At 39.6% G+C, this 19,748-nt stretch overlaps 2 protein-coding genes and 1 pseudogene across 7 annotated transcripts in view; 1 reads left to right on the forward strand and 2 right to left on the reverse strand.

Moving 5' to 3' along the window:
- The window catches only part of LOC109548757 (uncharacterized), a 304,090-nt gene that overhangs the window by 210,080 nt on the left and 74,262 nt on the right, over positions 1-19,748 (forward strand). The gene's annotated exons all lie outside the window — the stretch shown is intronic.
- SYNPO2 (synaptopodin 2) overlaps positions 1-19,748 on the reverse strand; it is a 172,229-nt gene that overhangs the window by 105,436 nt on the left and 47,045 nt on the right. The gene's annotated exons all lie outside the window — the stretch shown is intronic.
- Positions 1,973-2,951, reverse strand: LOC109548756 (ran-specific GTPase-activating protein pseudogene; annotated as a pseudogene).

The following is a 19,748-nucleotide window of genomic DNA, read 5'->3' on the forward strand; positions in this document are numbered from 1 at the left end:
CCCGCACCCCCAGGTGTGGCTCTCTTACTGGATGGCAAGGTCCTCTAGATCCTACCTCTCAAAAACTCTAGGGGGAGCAATTTGAGGGAAAGTTTCAACTTTTCTTCTAGTCATCTTCCTTCTAGAAGGAAAACGATGACTGAAGCAGTCTGTTTCCTGAGATGATTGAAGACTGCAAGAGGAGGCTTGAAGAATTCTCTATAGTTTCCCTGGGCTCACACAACTGTGGACAAGTTGTAGGGCGGAGCTATTCAGGATCCTCATCCCCTCCACTGGAGATGGATTCAGTACTTGCAGTCTTGTACTTTTGACCCTCTCCTCCATCTCCCACCCTCACTCCTACCTGCCACAGGGTCCTAAGGGGTAAACAAAACTATATAAGGCTGAGTTCTGCTTGTCTAGGGCCTTACACCTCCCAATCAAGTACAAAATCTACTAAGTAATGGACCAGTCAATTAACTTGGTGTACGAATTTGAAGACAAGTGCACTTTATCCTTAAAATCGGAGGATTTAAAGTAATATGACGTGTCTGCACATCTTTGAGATCACCTCCCACCACCCCCACTACCATACACGCACCACATATATCCAAACCAATATTCTGATCTGAATAAGCATTTGGATGGTAATGTCAACTAATGGAAACATAAACAAACCACATTTTTTTGAGATGCAGAAAGGATGAAAACAATGCCTACTATTCGAGAACACAACAGAGTAAATTGAAAAGTGCCTTGAAAAATAAAAGTTAAAGCAGGAAAAGTGTCAAGGAATTGCTGAAGCTAAGAAATGATGCACGACTTGCCAAAAGTCGAAAGTTCAACAAGCAGCTCTTTGATGTGACTAGAGAATTAACTCATCTCTGCATTGTGTTCACTACATAAGTGGAGGGGTATTTTGGCAAGAAAAGTGGCAGCAGATTCTTGGCTTTTCCCATCAGGCTCTGACAGGAGTGAGCAGCCCTGGGTTCCAGTGCAGACTCTGTGACCTTCCCCTTTTGTGACTGAAATAAGTCCTTGTCCCCTTCTGAGGCCCTCTTTCTCCATCTACAAAATAGGAGCAATAACGAACACACACACATTCGAAGGTTTGTTGTAAGGATAACATGTATTAGCAGATACGAAAGTGCTTTGAAAAAGTTTAAAGTTGCAAGTCATTTTATCATGCAGTAAAGGGAATCAGGATTGAGATTTTTCTGACACTACTCAGTCCTCGTAATCAACTAGGATAATCACCATTGTTTGCATCAGACCTCCTCAGATAGTAATTAGAGTAGCTACCATGTATTTAGTGTCACATGAACAGAGCATTTAACAATAATCTTTGATATAGAGTTATTACTCCATCTTCACAGATGACAAAAATAAAGTCCAGAGGGATTAAATGGCTTTCCAAACCACAATTCTGATAAACGGAGGAGCTGGGGTTTGAATCCAGATCCGATTCCCAGGCACATTCTCTTACATACTAGGCCACACAGAATGAAGACCAGAGAGATGTGAAACATGGCCCCCAATTGCATGGGTGGGTGTATTGATGGACCCCAGCCTACCTATTCTCTTCACTAATTCTCAAGAGCCTTTCAAGTCAGCAGCATCCACTAGGTCCCTGACATGGAAGATCACAGGGAACTTCCCTTGGGAGGTGCCTCCTGTGTTTGTGGGGAATGGTTTTTCCAAATAAAGATCCCAGTTTCAAAGACCTTTGCCAGGACACTCTTTGGACCTATTGTGAGTGAGTTCATAAGCTTTTTATCACCATGTTATCTTCCTGCATCTATTCTCCATGTACCTAAAGAAAAGGAATAAGATCACCCAAGCTCTATGGCTTAGAAACCATTTTATTTTACTGTTGAGTTACACTTGCTTCCATCTGTCCCACCAAGCTTCCTCCCTGTTGTTTTATTATGAGTGCTCAATAAGCATTATTGATTGACTGGGTGTCTAAGTAGGGACTGATTTACCCAATAAGGAATATTTTTTTTTTCAGGTTCAACAAATGTTTTGTTTATTTGCTATTTTGATGACTACAGATAAATGTTTCCACTATGGAAAAGAAAGTTAGCACAGTACATTCTCACGACTGGGTAACGGATTTTCTGAAGTCGTTTTCATTAGGGCAAAAACTTAGAAAAAAACAACCTGAATATTGGAGGCCAGTACTTTATATAAAGTCCCTTGTAAAAACAAAACAGAATAAAAACAAACCAAAAAGAAGAGGGCAGGGCAAAATTTAAAAAAAGAAAAAGAGAAAAGACAGGAAGAAAGGACACAACGGGAGCCGACTCATTGCTCCTCTTCAGCCGCCACTTTGGTCTCGTCCTCGGGCTCCCTGCCCTCCTTCACCGAAAGAGCTTCTAGCTTCTCGGCTACTTTCTCGGCACTGTCATTTCTGCCGGTTCCTTTCTTTTCTCTCTCTTCAATCTCTTTCCTGCATTCTTCAAACTTCGAATTTCTGTGCGTTCTCGGCGTTAAGGAAGCGGATGGCCGGCAGCTCCTGCTTGGGGCGCTGGCCGGCGAAGTCGGCGTGGGTAGTCCAGACCCAGGCGCGGTCACTGCCCGCGTTCGGCTTCAGCTCCACCACCGGCGTGATGCAGTGGTTGGCGCAGGTCTGGAGGGTCTCGTCCCTGCGCATGAGGAAGCGGATGGTCCCCTTCTCCTCGTGCTTCAGCAGCTTGACATGCCTTGTACCCAGCTCCTTCCCCTCCGGGAGGTCGTTCTCCGAAGCGAACCGGAACAGCTTGGCCCGCATTTGAAAAAGTTCCTCTTCATCTTCTTCCAGCGTTTTAATTTCTTGCTCAGGAAGAGAAACTATGGGCTCAAACTGAGGGTCATGGTTGGACTCGTCGGCATTCTCGGTGGACGTGTCGTGCTCCTCGTGGGTGTCCTTGGCGGCCGCCATGAGCGCGGCGGCGGCGGCTCGGCGAGCTCCGTGGTCCCGGCCTCCCGGCGGCCGGTCGCAGCTCCTGCCTCCGCGTCTGGCGTCGGCGCCTCCCTCCCGCCCGCTCTTCCCTCCGCCCCGCGACCCGAACCCCGACCCCTGACCCCGGCGGCGGGAAACGCTGGCAGGAGTAATGGTGATGTTGACAAAATTACGGTAATTACAAGCTAAAAGAATGAAGTTGTGACTACTTATATCTACATTGTGTAATGTGAGTGTGCTGGTCCAGTAACTTTTTCTGTGTTCTCATGTCTCTTCCTCCTCTCTGCAACTCTTAGAGCTGTTGGCCACAATTTACTTCTTGAAACCACTTCCTTCCTCGGCTTCCATAAAGCTTATACCATCCTGATTCTCCACAGCCTCTACTTTAATAACTGCATCTTCTCAGTTTCCTTCAAGAGCTTTTCTTCCGCTTCGTATTCCTCATACATGGACATTACCTCCGGTCTTATCAGTCCCCTAGCCTCTCTTCAAAATCAGTCCCCATCTATGGAGATGGCTTCTGAATCTGTCTGCAAACCCCCAATCTCTCTCCTCATTTCCAGTTTGTATCTACTTTTCATCTGGATTCCATCTTACTCTGTGTTTCCCAGGTTAAAAACCTTTGAAATAATCTTTGATGATTTCCCTTAGGTTTCCAGAACAGTTCATACAATTCCTCCTATTTCCTTAGTAATAGTTCTAGAATGTATTATGCCTTCTTTTTTATTTATTCAAAGTATATCTATTGAATTCCAGGCCCTCATCTTGAAAAATGCACAAACTTCTGAGTAAGGCCCTGTTTCCTTTTTCTTATCCCTTCTATTCTTGCACATGGTTGCCAAATTTGTATTCCCCAAATACTTTTTTTACTTTTCCACTCTTGCACTTGACCTCTTAAGACAGCTCTGCTTTATCTATGAAATGAAGTCCAAATTCTTTGCCTGAGAGTCACATCCTTGTAACATCTGGATTTAAGCAACCTTTGGAAACACATCTGTTTTTCTCTACTTGAACCTGTTGCTTTGGTTAGGCTGGTCTTCCTGTTCCTCCCCTATAGTAATGCTTTGTTCATTTTGATTTCTGAATGTTGGCTCAAGCCCTTCCTCTCACCTAGAATGCCTTCTGTTCTCTCATCCAATTCTTCCAGTTAAAAAGGCCCAATTCTTCAATTCTTCTCCTCCTAAAAAGCTTCTCCTGGTTACTTCAGTCCAGAGTAAAATAGGCAAGGGAAACATTCTCTAAATCTGCAGCTCTCATGGCCTCAGAGCCCATGCGCCACCCAAGACACACTATTGTGGGACATTTCATATTGTGGAACTGAGTTATCATTTAGCTTCTCACATGTGAACATTTAAATTTCCCATTATGTTGTACCTTCTCTGACAACAGAAGCAGTTTGGCATGGTGGTAAAGCGTATGAAGTCTAGAGCAAGACTGTCTGGGCTCAAGTCATCACTTACTATCTATGTGATCTTGGGCAATGTATTTTATTACACCTTAGTTTTCTCATCTGTAAAACTGTGGATAATATTATACTCCCCTCATAGACTTATCATGGGGATTCAATGAGTTAATATGTGTAAGATGCTTAGACAGTGCCCAGCACATAATAAGTACTTTGTAAGTGTTAGCTATTATTCTTCCTTATATATTTCCCCACGTATAGCTAGATAGATAGATAGATAAACATATCTGTCTATCTGTACACACACACATTATATCTATATCAACATCTATATCTATATATCTGAAAAAATAGTTAATCAACTAACCAGTTAATTTGGGGAGTGTGGAAATACCATCTATTTCAAGAATATATATATGTTTCTCTCTAGCTCAGTTTTGTGCCTGAATTATGCCTAGAGTTCCTTCAGCTTCTCATTCTTTTCCTGACTTAACATGAGTGTTCTTGTAAGACAGAGAGATGGGCAGCAGACTTAATTTCAGTTAAGACTTTGACCAGAATAGAAATGCCCATTTTTAGTTGAACATCCTTTCCCATTTGAGACATAAATATTCCCTAAATGGCAATGAGTCTATATAAAAGGATGCTTTGTATTACAATTTGTGTTCGGTTTGGAAATAGAATCTAGGACTTTCCCCATGAATAATCTTCCTGAAGTTAAAAACAAGAGAGAGAGAGAGAAATGGGGAAAAAAAAAAAACACTTAAATGATGAAGACATTTAAGGCACATCTGTAGCCAAATTGCCTTTTTTTTAAAACACCTTCTTTTGTTTTAAAGATGTGTACAGATGGTAAAATATGATTACATGAAAACTTATGTACTTAAATCTTTTAAAACACTGAAATAAAAACGTGATTTTATAACATAACACAGTAAAACCTATATGAGAAGAGCATACATAATTGGTGATGCTAAGGAGAAGTTACAGGCAGAATCTGAGGAGAAAGCTATAGACACCATGTAGACAGATATGGGCCATGTGTCAGGAGAGGGGAGATGGACAAGGACCTGAGCAGGAATCCTGGCCTTCTGGGAGGGGTGAAGGGGACACAGGATCTGCTCCACCTTTCTGCATTCTAATGCATTCTTCACCAAGCCCAGAGGAGTTCAGTTTTGTTGGGGAGAAAAATTCACTGGAGAGGATTCCAAGAGAGATCAGTACCTCTGATTCTCCATGGAGCTCATCAATACTCAATTTCACGCTGGCTTATGGTCTTCACTTTGGTGATCTTTGGCAGTCTATATTAATTCCTAGGAGTCTATAATAAGCAGGGTGGTTCTGCAGTTACACATGAAAATTATGAAAATACAACAATAGGTATTATACATGGCACAAAGTGTTCAAAGCTTCATGGTGTGCACAATTATGAGCAATTTTTGATTTTCAAAAGGAATGGCTATAGTTGGAGAAAGGTTGGGTCCTGCAGAATCTCTCCTGTTCTTGCCTGAAGTTAATACCCTCTAACACCACTTCTGAGACCCCTATGCCTTTAGTCATTAATTAGTGCATTCAAATAATCAATGAATAATGAGCACCTATCCTGTCCCAATGTGATGAATCCTATGAAAGGAGAAGTACAGGGTATTGGTGAACTTTAGAAACAATGGTATGCCCATTAAAAGCTTCAAATTATAATAAATGCAGGAGAACTTTTATCATTTTCTCTGAACCTTCAACATAGTTTGGATGAATCAGCTAAACATTTTAGCTCAAAATGAATCATGTGTTTAAACTCATATGTGAGGGTTAAAAAAGGGTTGTCTTCCTACCCCTTATTACAAAACTTCCGTTAAATGAAGTGCCAAGGTCACTTATTAGTTATGCTAATGGAACTACAACCTTGTTTTCTTTCTTTTCACCTTAGGTTCTTGGGGTGGGGGGAGGCAGAAGGACTTATTTAAAGGAAAAAATGTAGGCTTTGCAGGGTTCTGCGTTAGAATTCTGACTCTGCTAGTTTCAATCTGTATCTACAACTTTGAAAATTACTCAACGTCTCTGAACTTCAGTTTTCTCTTCTATAAAATTGGCATAATAATAATTCCTTCCAGGGTTGTTGTAGGACTAGAAATAAAGCTTTATAAAGCACCTGGCACAGTGCCTGAAACTTTATAAAACACTTCATAAATAGTATATGTTAGTATCATTGTTGAAAGCTACCAAATTCTCCTTTGTTGACTTGTATGTGTAATAATGAGAAGGTGCCTAATTGTTCTATCTGGAAAGATGAATTAAATACCTACCATTCAATGTGATCAACTAAAATACCAACAAAACAACTGAATAGTAAGATTTAATACTTGTGTTTACAGATTGCTATTACATTATTTCTGGCATTTTTTTTTTTACCAATCTACACTCTTACTGGAATGGAATTTGAGAATTATATGTAAAATCAATGAGTTAATTCAGAATACATAATTACAAGTAACTCGGATTCAGACAGAATATCCCCTTTTCTCATAAATAAAAAGTTTAGTGTTGAATATTATATAAGAGAAAAAAAGAGAGCTATTTCACTAAATTCAATACCAGAAGAAGGAATAAACTATATATGATAAATGAAGTCTTGGTGAATTTATCTCTACTGAAAATGCCTATTGCTCTGGTTAGGCATCTTGCATATCTTATCTGTAGTCTATCTTCATAATCATCTTCAAAGTGGTATAGGGAGATTTCTGCCCCCACTTCTAATTTTTCCAGGGTGGGGAGGTGGGGACCTATTGTCTCCTCTTTACCACTCTTCACTCACTCTTGGAGGAGGAGGAAGAGGGCCTTGCCTGGTGGTTGAGACTGGGAGCAGGGACTGGGCAAGCCCAGCTCAAGTCATACCTCCTCTTGCTCTTCCCAGCTCAGGAGACACCTTAACCAGGATCTGTTCTCAGCTAGATCATGTGATAAGTTTAGAAGAGTGGCTGGGAATTCCCTGGCGGTCCAGTGGTTAGGACTGCTCTGCACTTTCACTGCCAGGGCCCTGGTTCAATCCCTGGTCAGGCAACCAAGATCCCACAAGCCGCAAGGCACGGCCGGAAAAAAAAAAAAAAAAAAAAAAAAAAAAAGCTCATTATGTCTATCCACCTTGGCCACATCCTCAAATTCAGCTTAATTTAGTTTAGTTTTTTTTTTTTTTTTTTTTTGCAGTACGCGGGCCTCTCACTGTTGTGGCCTCTCCCGTTGCGGAGCACAGGCTACGGACGTGCAGGCTTAGCGGCCATGGCTCATGGACCCAGCCGCTCCGCGGCAGGTGGGATCTTCCCGGACCGGGGCATGAACCCGTGTCCCCTGCATTGGCAGGCGGACTCTCAACCACTGCGCCACCAGGGAAGCCCTTAATTTAGTTTTTAAAAGTTTTTATATTTAAATCTTCATCTGTTTCCTATGTTTTGCTTCTTAATTGTTTCCAATCTCTTGGCCACATCCTCAAATTCAGTTTAATTTAGTTTTTAAAAGTTTTTATATTTAAATCTTCATCTGTTTCCTATGTTTTGCTTCTTAATTGTTTCCAATCTCAAGACTAGATATAATTTGCATTTTATGATGAAAAAACTTATGTTTGGAGAAGTAACATATATAGCCCAAGATTACACAGTAAACAGCTGAGTTAGAATTCCAGCCCTGGCCCACTTTTCTGTACACTTTAGTTTCTTTTCAGGATACAATGTTGCCTTCTTTTTGTTGAACAGTAAAAATAACATAACAGCAGTAATAAAACTCCTGGTCCTATTTGGAAGCTATATATTTTCACACTTGCGCCGCAACAAACTTGCTATCTCTTTATGTACTGGTCCTGTCTGGTAATAGAAAGTGTCTGCTCTGAACTTCCATCCTTATATTCTGTCTCTGCACAAACCAAGTACATAGAGAAAGAAGACAGGGGACAGAATTAATTAGGCCATAATGTCAGTCAAATCCTCCCTCCCCCAGCTCCCTCCCAACATATCTCACTGTTTAGGACTAGTGATTTTTCTAGATTTATCTATGCAATAGCATGAAGCCTTGAATAACTTTATACTTGGGTAAAACTTTCTACGTACTTGTGTAGAAATGGACCTTCAGAGTCCATTTGTAAAGTCCAGAAATGGACCTTACATTATTTGCACACTTGAATATCTTTCTCCTTTTCCACAGCTGATTTAGTTTATGGTTCTGACTTTCTGGGACACAACCCTGTATTAACTATATTTAACTACATTAACTGTATCTTCTTATCTTCTATATTCTTGATACTCTAACATCGGGGACCTCACGGACTAGAGAGGGACTGCCTCTCCCAAGTTAGCTAATTCCTAGAGATAGTGAACAACGTGCTTTGCCTTTGAGCACAATGTTGATGCAGAGCAACCGATTCTGAGCGCACACCCCCACTGCCTCCTCTGTTCAGCGCTCCAGGAGGCAGCACTCCTCTGCCCTAATCAGCTCAGGACCAGATACCAGACAGCGAGGGGCCACCTTGATAATCCAGAGCCCTCCAAGATCATCCAGACTATCCAATCCTAAACCTGCTCACCTGGCCTTGCCCATTCCCTCCCTGGAAAGCACCGTAAAGGCTTTGCCCAAGGTCTCCCTCTTGCCCCTCCTCCTGACCAACCCCGGTTGTTCCCCATGTGGCCCTTCATGGTATGGCATGTCCCCTCCCCTTGGGAACTGTGAGTGACAAACTACAGTTGACCCTTCAACAACACTGTGTGGGTTCACATATATGAGAATTCTTTCCAACAGTAAATACAACAATACTCCAGGATCCATGGTTGGTTGAATCCAAGGATGAGGAACCGTGGATACAGAGGGCTGACTGTAAGTTATGTGTGATTTCCAAATGCAAGGAGGGTTGGAGCCCCTAACTCCCACTTTGTTCAAGGATCAACTGTATCTTTTCAATGGCAATTATCTCCCAATCTTTTGGCCTTACCATATCTGAATATAAACAAGATCCTGAATACATTTAAAACAAATCCATACCCTTGCAAATAGCAAAAGAATACATGCAACCATATATATATTTTAATATACTTGGCTTTTTGTAGCAAAGTTATACTACAAATATACTATATATTCAAGTCTTAAGTTATACTGTAAAGCTGTATTACCATAAATTAATGAAATAATAATTTTCTATGATTCTTTAGATAAATAATATACTATTGAGACAAGGATATGGAGGTTGTTTTCTATTGTGATTTCTTTTAATGGAATGTTGTTTTCTGAACTTCATTACATGCATTTGATAGTGGTTTAGAGTGAAAGCAATTTGAAGCCACCTGGTTGCCTTACAGATTCAAATGGAATTTTTCTGTAAGCTTCATGAAGACAGGAGTTATTTTCAATATAAATATTATGAAGCCAGAATGAAACAAAACTAATTATAATTTTTATGTACATTCTAGAGGAAAAATGCAGGATAGCATTACTCGATACTATATGTAAAAGCACCTAGCTAGGTGATCAACATGTAGTAGAATTTATTTATTTATTTATTTTTCGGTACGCGGGCCTCTCACTGCTGTGGCCTCTCCCGTAGCGGAGCACAGGCTCCGGACGCACAGGCTCAGCGGCCATGGCTCACGGGCCTAGCCGCTCCACGGCATGTGGGATATTCCCGGACCGGGACACGAACCCGTGTCCCCTGCATCGGCAGGCAGACTCTCAACCACTGCACCACCAGGGAAGCCCAGTAGAATTTTTAAATGCTATTTTTCCCTACCAATATCTATAAGAGCACCCAAAAAGATTTGTGTTCCATTTTAGAGGGAAGTTGAAGTATTGAAAACTAACAGCAGTCTACCAGGGTTAGGGTAGTATTTCTCAACCTTTTTTCATGATCATTTTCTAAGGGAGTCTTTTTTCCTAATTGTCCCCAACCCATGAAATGCTAATGCTACAGATATACTACACACATGTGTACGTGCTGTGGTCCTCTGGAGGCCCACAAACCAGTATAACAGCTAAGGTATTTTTTTGCCCCTAGAGAACTAATTTTTACCCCCATGGGGGCGATCTCACTTCACTGATAACCAGTGAGAATACATGGTTAGAGTTACCAATGGTTCTTAACCCTGGCTACTCACTAGAACTACCTGAAAGGGATTTAATTACCAGGTCCCCATTCTGAGATTTTTATGTAATTCATCTGGAATGGGACCCAGGCTTTGTTATTTTAAAACTCTCCAGTGGGTTAGACCTAGAAAGATCCTTTACTGCTAACCAGAGAGAAGCAAGTCTAAGTGCTTATTCAATACTTTAAGCCTGTGACAAGTTAACCAAGTAACATGACATGGTGTGTTTGTAATTTACCTTCATTGTAAATTGACATATAATACATCAATCCTTTCACACTGTAATAAAAACTTGTATATTTATATGAATGTCCCATGTACAATTAGGGAACAAATGTGGTGGAGAAAGTGAGCAATGATCATGATTCCGGGAATGTGGTATTTAAAGGAGAAAATCCCCCCTTTTCATTTTGGGGCAGCAGAGGGACGTTACCCGGGGCAGGAGAGTGCTCAGTTTACGCTGTGACCTGACCGCAGGAGGGCCTGTTTTGGTAGAATCGTAGTTCTCAAACTGTGGTTCCTGGACCTTAGAACTTACTAGAAATGCAAATTATTGGACCTTACCCCAGACCTACTGAATCAGAAATGTGTGGAGTGGGAGACAGTGATCTTTGGTTTAACAAGCCCCCAGGTTATTACCGTGATCCACTCTTGAGTTTGAGAACCACTCAGCCATGGTAAAACATGGTTCCTGAGCATCGTGTGTCCCAGCTGCTACTTTTCTTCCTTAAGAAAATTTGCTTTTTAATCCTACTGCTGATTTTTATCCTGTATTTGATTAATTTGTTCTTAATTTTGTTCCTATGAATCAAGATCTTAACAATCTGGACCATATTAGTGCCATTAATGAACTTCAAGAATTCCATCTTTCATAAACCACCGTTGGAAATATTAAGTGAAACAGAGCTCTAAACCAAACACTTTGAACCTCTCTTTAAACAATTCTACAGAGGGAAAAGAAGAAGTTTTTTTCTGTTGTTTATTTTTGTTGTTTTATTTTATTTTCTTTTGCTTCCAGAGTTAATTAGCCAAAGAAGTATTCTTTTGGACTATTATAGACATTTAAAATTATTTATGTTTTGCTGGAAATGCCAAACGTAATCAGATCCCCAAAACTAGGGTGACATTAAAGAAAAAGCAAGTTAGGTTATGGTGATAATTATATGTTGTCTCTCATTATTATTTAAATCATGCCAATTCCTAAGCTACACTGTCCTTCTTTAAAAAAAAAAAAATATGTGCTATGGAAGCACTTCCTACCAGAACTTAAAACATATTCCACATGCTAGAATTAAACTGTTCCATTCCCTTAAATTGTTTTACTTTTCCACATAGTTCAAAATTGTCTTTTAACAAGGGAATAGATCCAAAATCAGAAGTGTGATGATTCCTCCTTCTGGGCCAGGCCTTTTAATAGAATGCTGATTCCTCCCATACAGAGAGAGGAAGAGAACCTAAGAGTAGATAAGAGTAGAGGATTGAGAGTAGAGTTTGAGGCAATAAACTTATTTCGGGTGGCTTTAATCAAACTTAAGAGGACTGGAATGAAGGTCATCCTCCTCCTCTACACTTTAAGAGGAAATGCTGCTTTAAATAGGCTCAGGTTGTTAACATGAACATGCTTAGAAAATAATATCGTATGGGAATCCAGGCATAAAAACAAAGTGCTGTGTCCCATTTGCTATGTAGCTTAAAGGGGAAGGCTGTAACACGTTACATGTCTCACTGCCCATAAAAGATAATACATCTCTGCTTGTGACCTTATTGTTCAAATATACATTGTGCCTGATGTAAACCATTTTCCCCATCTGGCTGTAAAAGAGATAATACAGAGATGACAGAGAAGTTTATCACCAGAGACTCTGAAGTTCATAGAATTCAGTCAGTCTGCCTAAAGACGAATTAAACTGATTTGAAGCCAAGTAAAAATGTGATCTGTTATAAAACCTGAAACACCAGCAAAAAAAAACACCTCATCTTGATAGAACAGAGAGATTAAGAAGAGTGTTTGGTTAAAAATTTTAGCTGTAACTTCACAAGAGTAAGACAACTAATCAATTCAGTAAAAAATTGGTCAACTCTAAGTGCTTGACCCAAAAGTCCTAGCCTAAATGTATTTCTTCTAACCATACTGATTTTTACAGAAAAATAGAAAACCTTTTATTGATTTCATTCTTAAAATACCCATGGCACTCTCTCAGCACTTTACATAAGACATTTAGCAAAGAGAACATGCTCAATTATTTTATGATGAATTTGAAATGTTAGAGGAAATTATAAGGAGACTAACATACCTTAGTGTAACTTTTCAGGATTTTACAGTCTCCAACAATATTAATGAAGACAGAAAATGCACTGTACCCATTCAAATAAAATTTAAAGAACATAAAAAGAATAACCAGTTACTGCCTTAAATTTACGGTTAGAATGCAACAGAGAGTGAGCAGATGATGTGGAGGCTCACGTAGGAAAGCAGAGGCTAACCCGGGGTCTGATTGCCAGAGTGTGGAATCCTTTGAGAGCTGTTCTCTTCTTTCTGGGTGGCAGATTTCTAAAACTGGGTCACAGAAAAAATGAGATAGTCAGTGACCTCTCCTAATCATCTGTCAGCTGTATTCCAAATAGCACTGGAGCTCACCAAACAGCACATCTTGAGCCCTCATTTGGCAAGAAAGTGCTGGTTTTGCCTCATGTCTTACCTTTCTTTCTAAACCTTCAAAGTCATATCTTGCTTTTTCCAGGTATTTTCCTGATAATGGTTTTAAACAGTATTAAACTATTCAGTCAACATCTGCTTTCAAAACAGCCGTAAGAGAAACTTTTGAGGGACAAATTGTTGACTATTTCAATTACATATATGTAACACACTAGTTTTGAAGTCATCATGTTATGGAACTTTGGAGATAATTATACAGGACAATTTGGGGCACGTTATCTTCCTTTTTAAAACCTGTGTAGCAACTATCTTGGGTTGTTATTACTTGGTTTCTAACATCTTTATCTTAATACACACCTTGCTTTCTTGTCCCAAGTAAGATGTCTCAATGGCTCTCGCCTAAGGTATACATAAAGTTGCTTGCACGATACACTAGTAGTTCAAATCTGGAGCTAATACTTATTGACTCTTTTTTTTTCTTCTAATTGTTTGGTTTTAGTTTTTAGAATTTCTTTTTTTCTTTCTTTAACTTATCCTGATTTGGGACAGCCAAGGGTTTTGTGTCATGGGTGATTTTTTCCTATCAATATTCTCTTAGAGTAACACTATATTGATCTTTGGAACCTAGAATGATACATAGCAAAACATCTTTTATCAGAATTCTTTGTGTTCTTTGTATATTTCTTAAACAAGATCCTTCTACAAAGAGTAATGGATAGGAAATAAGAAATTAAAGAAATAACATGACTCTTAAATACAGTCGGAATATACTATTACAGAAACTTTTGGCAGGTGCAGATGATAATGGTTTACATTTATTTCATGCTTACTACATGCTGGGCACAGTATTAAGTATTGTACATTCATTATCATTTAATAAACAGCAGTTCCAGGAGATAAGTACCATAATTGTGCCTGTTTGTTTCATGAAGGAACTGAGGTTTAGAGAGGCCAACAACTAGTTCAAAGTCGTACACCAGTTAAGGCAGGATGCCAACACAGCTCTTCCGGACCCCAGTGCTTCACTGCCTCAACATCTGCTTTCCTATCTGCATAACCCTAAATGCCCCCTCAATGATGTATATTTTTAATGTTAACTTTCAGCTAAACTCCACCATAATTCATTTTTTAAGCATTGTATATAATTGCTAGATCCACTGTACAAAGCCATTGAAGAACTAAGTAACCTATTATTTCCTTCCCCAAGGACATTAGTTGTCAAAATAGCTCTCCTAAAAACCAAAACAAATATGATAAGCATGATGGTTGAAACGTAAAATTTATTTTATTTTTTGTTATTGCTGTTGTTCTTGTTATTGGCTGGTAAAACATGGCCTGCAGCATTGCCATGAAATAGAACTTCTGACTTCAGTTTGAATCAGCATAAAAGTTAGCCATTAGCTCAGCCTACTTTCAGCTAACATATGTTGCTGTTTGACTTGAGTTGCTATGCTACTCCCAATAGGGGTATGTCCTTTTCCTTTATTTATTATGGGAAGACACTGTTTTGTTTTCACTGTAGATAGTCCAAAAAGAACAGAGGAGTTAGCTAAGTGACTGGGAATTTGATAACCATCTCGATTTGCCTAGGACTAAGGGGTTTCCCAGGAAGCAGGACTTCCCATTTTAAAATCAGGTCTCTCCCTGGCAAACTGTGATGCATTGCTACTCTACTAGGAGTAGACTTGTAGTTTTATCAATTCTTCTTCTATAACACTAACTTATCTCAAGTACACTAGACACGCACTTGATTTGATGTTGAAAAGGCATCCTAAATTAGGTCTATGTGGCCAAAGTAAAGTTGACATCTGAGGAAAAAGCTTAAATACCTCCTTGCCTAAAGTAGAAATTCCCAGATTTTGAAGTATGTGTGGTATCACAACTTAAAAATTAAACTTTAACAGAGAACAGATTGGTGGTTGTTAGAGGTGGGGGGTTGGGTGCAGAAAATGGATGATGTGTACTGAAGTACAAACTTTCAGTTATAAGATTAATAAGTTCTGGGGATGTAATGTACAGTATGGTGACTATAGTTAACAACACCATATTGTGTATATATATATATATATATATATTTAAATTATTTATTTATTTATTATTTATTAGTATTTTATTTTATTTTATTTTTGGCTGCGGTGGGTCTTCGTTGATGCACATGGGCTTTCTCTAGTTGCGGCGAGCAGGGGCTACTCTTTGTTGCAGTGCGCGGGCTTCTCATTGCAGTGGCTTCTCTTGTTGCGGAGCACGGGCTCTAGGCATGCAGACTTCAGTAGTTGTGGCATGCAGGCTCAGTAGTTATGGCACGTGGGCTCTAGAGCGCAGGCTCAGTAGCTGTGGCTCACGGGCTTAGTTGCTCCATGGCATGTGGGATCTTCCCGGACCAGGGCTCGAACCCGTGTCCCCTGCATTGGCAGGCAGATTCTTAATCACTGTGCCACCAGGGAAGTCCCCATATTGTATATTTAAAAGTGCTAGAAGAGTAGATCTTAAAAGTTCTCATCACAAGGAAAAAGAGTTGTAACTATGTGAGGTGATGGATGTTAACTAAACTTACTGTGGTGATCATTTGCAATATACACATATATCAAATCATTATCTTGTACACTTTAAATGAATACAATTATATATGTCAATTATATCTCAATAAAACTGGGGAAAAGAAAAAATTTAAACTTTTACATATAAAAAGCACTATAAGACCTGTCCTAAACATTCTCATGCTGACAGAAATTTGGTTGTGTGCAAACCTGGCATTATTTCCACATATATTTGTGGCACTGAAATCAATATGAACATCAAGTAATGTTTTGCTAACACTGATACCTCAATATGAGCATTTCTCCTGAAAATGGTCATCCTGAGAGGTTATACTCCAATGACAATGACTTAGCTCAAGACATTTCTAAAACTCCTTTTTAGAATTGCCTTTAAAGTCAGATTCATGTAGTTTATAGCCTGTCCTCAATTTTTATGAACATGGTATTAGGAGCAAGGATGATTTTCCTTATTCATCATATATAGGTTCAAATAACTTGATATTTTTCCCCCCAAAGCAAATTCCTGCCTAAAAGGGCAATGCTTGCAACTTCTGATGTTATTCAAAAGAGCATGACACAAGCCCTGAAGACCATCCCAAAAAGATGTGACAGCATTGCTTTGATCAATGGCAGCATGTTAAGCTTAAGAAGACAACTCCAGTTTTAAAGAGAGCAATTTTGGAATTACAAGCTCTATATGATTGTTCCTTTCCCCCCACATGACTTACGTTAACTTAAAGTCATACCTTTTAACTCTCAGTTAAAAAGCCTATAATTTCAGTGTTCATTTTAAGCCCAGACCTCAGTGTCACCATGCTATGTATCAATCCACTTAGATTTCCTTTCATGGTGTCTGCTGAAATACTGAACCCCTCTCTTGCAAGCTTGCCATGTGTCCTCCTCTAAAAATTACTTTTCCCCTCAGGCCTGCTGTCTTTACCTCTAAGATATCAGCTACTTAGCTTGTATTGCTTCGTGGAGAAGTCGGGGAACATGGTTGGATGTGTGAGGTGTTTTTAGGTAAACCGGTCAAACACATCACCCTCTAACAGAAGGTTTTTCAATGTCAGCACTATTGACATTTTAGATTGAATAACTGTCTGTTGCAGGGGACTGTTCTGTGTATTATAGGATATATAGCAACATCCCTGGACTCTACCAGCTAGATGCCAGCTGTGAGAACCAAAAATGTCTCCAGACATTGCGGAATGTCCCCCCACAGGGCAAAATTGCCCCTGGTAAAGAACCACTGGCTAACGCAAGGAACAGAGAGATGTGTTGGTCTCTTTATAGAGTTGTAAATCATACGCATTATGCGGAGCCAAATTAAACTTTACTGAGCTGGAAAGGAAAAAAAAACAAGCCTCACATTTATTATTTATTTTCTGTTTCAGAGCATTTAATGGATTTTCTATGTGAAAACAACAATGTAGGAAGTAAAATACTTTTAATTGCTGAAGCACAATTGAGTGATTTTAATGGAGACACTGCTAAATGCTGGGGTTTCCTACATGTGGGGAACAAGGAACCCAACCTCTTTGAGCTCCAGAAGTATGGACAATAAATGAACAGTGACAAGTGAAATAAGAGTTATGACAGAAGTAAGACCCTCACATTTAAACCAAATAAAAATATTTCTTACTTAGTTGATTGGTATAACAAAATCTGTATCTGGAAAAAAATGCTATGCTTTCCAGGTGAAACACTAACCACATATGCCAGATAGAAAGGTGTCCATTCATTTTTTTTTTCATTCCACTAATATTTACTGAGCATCTGCCAAGCAAGAGACACTACCCTGGGCAATGGGGCTACAGTAGTGAACAAGACAGACAAGATCTCTGCTCTCAAGAAGCCTACAATTTAGCAAGTTTGGGAGATGTAAGCAACACAGTGAGATATGTACCATCCCACAGTAGGTGACAGGGTAGTGTATTAATCATGTTTTTTATTGTCTATATTTTATGATATTTTGACATCTTGGTGGAGTGGGAAGGATTTCTGGCTGGAGAGACATTGCCCCTCCCAGAGCTAGTTAATTCCTAAAATGATAAACAACATGCCTGAGGGCACTCCTTTCATATGCAAATAAACCAATCCTGACTCTATACCCCCAACCATCTTTGTTATCTAACTCTCACCCACCAAGCCAATACTTCCCGTGCCCTAAATCAATGCAGGTCCAGGTGCCAGACAACTAGGACCGCCCTTATGCCCCAAAGCCTGCTGGAATTATTCAAACTAGCCAACCCTAAACTGTTTTCCCGCCCTGCTTTGCCTTCCCATGGAAAACACAATAAAGACTGTGCCCTATGCTTTCCCCTCATTCCTTTCTACATCCTGATTGACACTGGTGCTTCCCCATGTGGCCCTGCATGGCACAATACGTCCCCTCCTCTCTGAAAGTGTAAGGAATAAAGATCTTCTTTCAAAGGCATTAACCTCTCTATGTTGTCGCTCAGTCATCTCTAAAGATTTAAATCCTACAGCTATAGTCATTGAGATTGGCGCATACAAAGGTTACCTTATTCTAGTCAAGGGGACCAGAAAAGCTTCCCTGAGGAAGGACAGAATTAGTAAGGTGAATACATGGGGAATACATTTCATGCAGGGAGAAAAGAATATATAAATGGCCAGGTGTGACCAAGCTGCAATGAGAGTAGAAGTGCAGATTCACTCAGAGTGTTCATCTGGAAGGCAACCAGAAATCTTAAGTATTTACATCAGGTAAGTAACAGGATTTACTCTGTTTAATCCTTCTAGCTGCTTTGTGGGGGCAGAGACCAGATAGTAGGTTTTGAAGCAATATAGGAAAAGACTGATAGTGTCCTGAATGAAGCTGGTGACTGGGAATGAACAGAAGCTGCCCTCAGTCCAATAACATGCACAGAGGAGGCATTCAACTTACATTTGTTGAATAAATGAAAAAATGTAAGCTCTCATGCTTGAGTCATAGGACAGTTTTTTCAGTAATCACTTAAAGCCAATTTACTATTATTTTGGAAATCATTCTAATAATGTTTTCTAATCCACAGACAATTAGAAACAAACAAGGGAGTGGCGATGGAACTAGAGATACACTCACACACGCTGACAGGGCACCGAAAGCTAAAAAGTGAAAGAGGAGAAACTAAAAAGGCTTTGTACGTGGCAGTCTAGCATTCTTTGGTATAAATGCCAACGTGTTCACAAATTTTAACACAATACAATTTGGAAACTGATGCTCATGTGAGAACATGGAGTCTCCAACGAGGCTGTTGCAACAGGCATGACTCTATTAAGTAAATCAAGAGAGGATATGTAAACTTCTAACAGATTTATTGTACAATGGCAATTATTTTTAGTTCTTAGCTTTTAGAGCAAAGATTATATGAAAGTTAGAAAGATTCAAAGTGTAAAGTGATGATGCCTCTTAGCTGAGCTTCCAGATATCTGGAATATGTGCATTATCTGGAGTAGCTCACTCTCTAACAGTGGGAAAGCCATATAAACAAGTCGCTGCCATATGTGGAAATGCATTACTCAGAATGACAAAATGGAATCTTTGCCTTTCTCATTTATAAACTCATAAAGACGATGTTTCTTACAAAAGCATGTAAAGCATGACACAGCATTTCCAAGCGGCAACCCCATTGTTATCAATGTCCTCTATGTCAGTGGGTATAAGAATTAAGGGGGATTTTTACAGTGTGAGTTCCCTCTCCGTCCTCCATGGCACAGCACAAACATGTATTCTGCTTCATGAGCTTCCCTGCCACCAATTTATGACTGTGTTCTCAGGCATTAATATAAAGCTCACTCAAAAAATATTCCTAAATAGGGCACAATGGTTAAACTGGCAATGCTATAAATATTACAGGGCCGAAGTATATTTTCGTCTTTATTTCTCTATGCCAGACACTGTTAAGCCAACTGTTAATATACAAACTTTGTTGTTGTTGTCAAGGAGAGTATGCAGCTTCTTCAGGGCTATTTTAAATGCCGTAGCTCATTTCAAATAAACATTGACCCAAAGGTGCTTGACAGTGAAAAATCTGTACGCAGTCATAATCCTTTTACACAGAGCAGTATTTTCACTGTATAGACCCTGCTAAAGGTATAAAAAGCTCCCCTC

This window comes from Tursiops truncatus, chromosome 5 (genome assembly GCF_011762595.2).
Source record: "Tursiops truncatus isolate mTurTru1 chromosome 5, mTurTru1.mat.Y, whole genome shotgun sequence".
In the NCBI taxonomy this organism is placed as follows: domain Eukaryota; kingdom Metazoa; phylum Chordata; class Mammalia; order Artiodactyla; family Delphinidae; genus Tursiops; species Tursiops truncatus.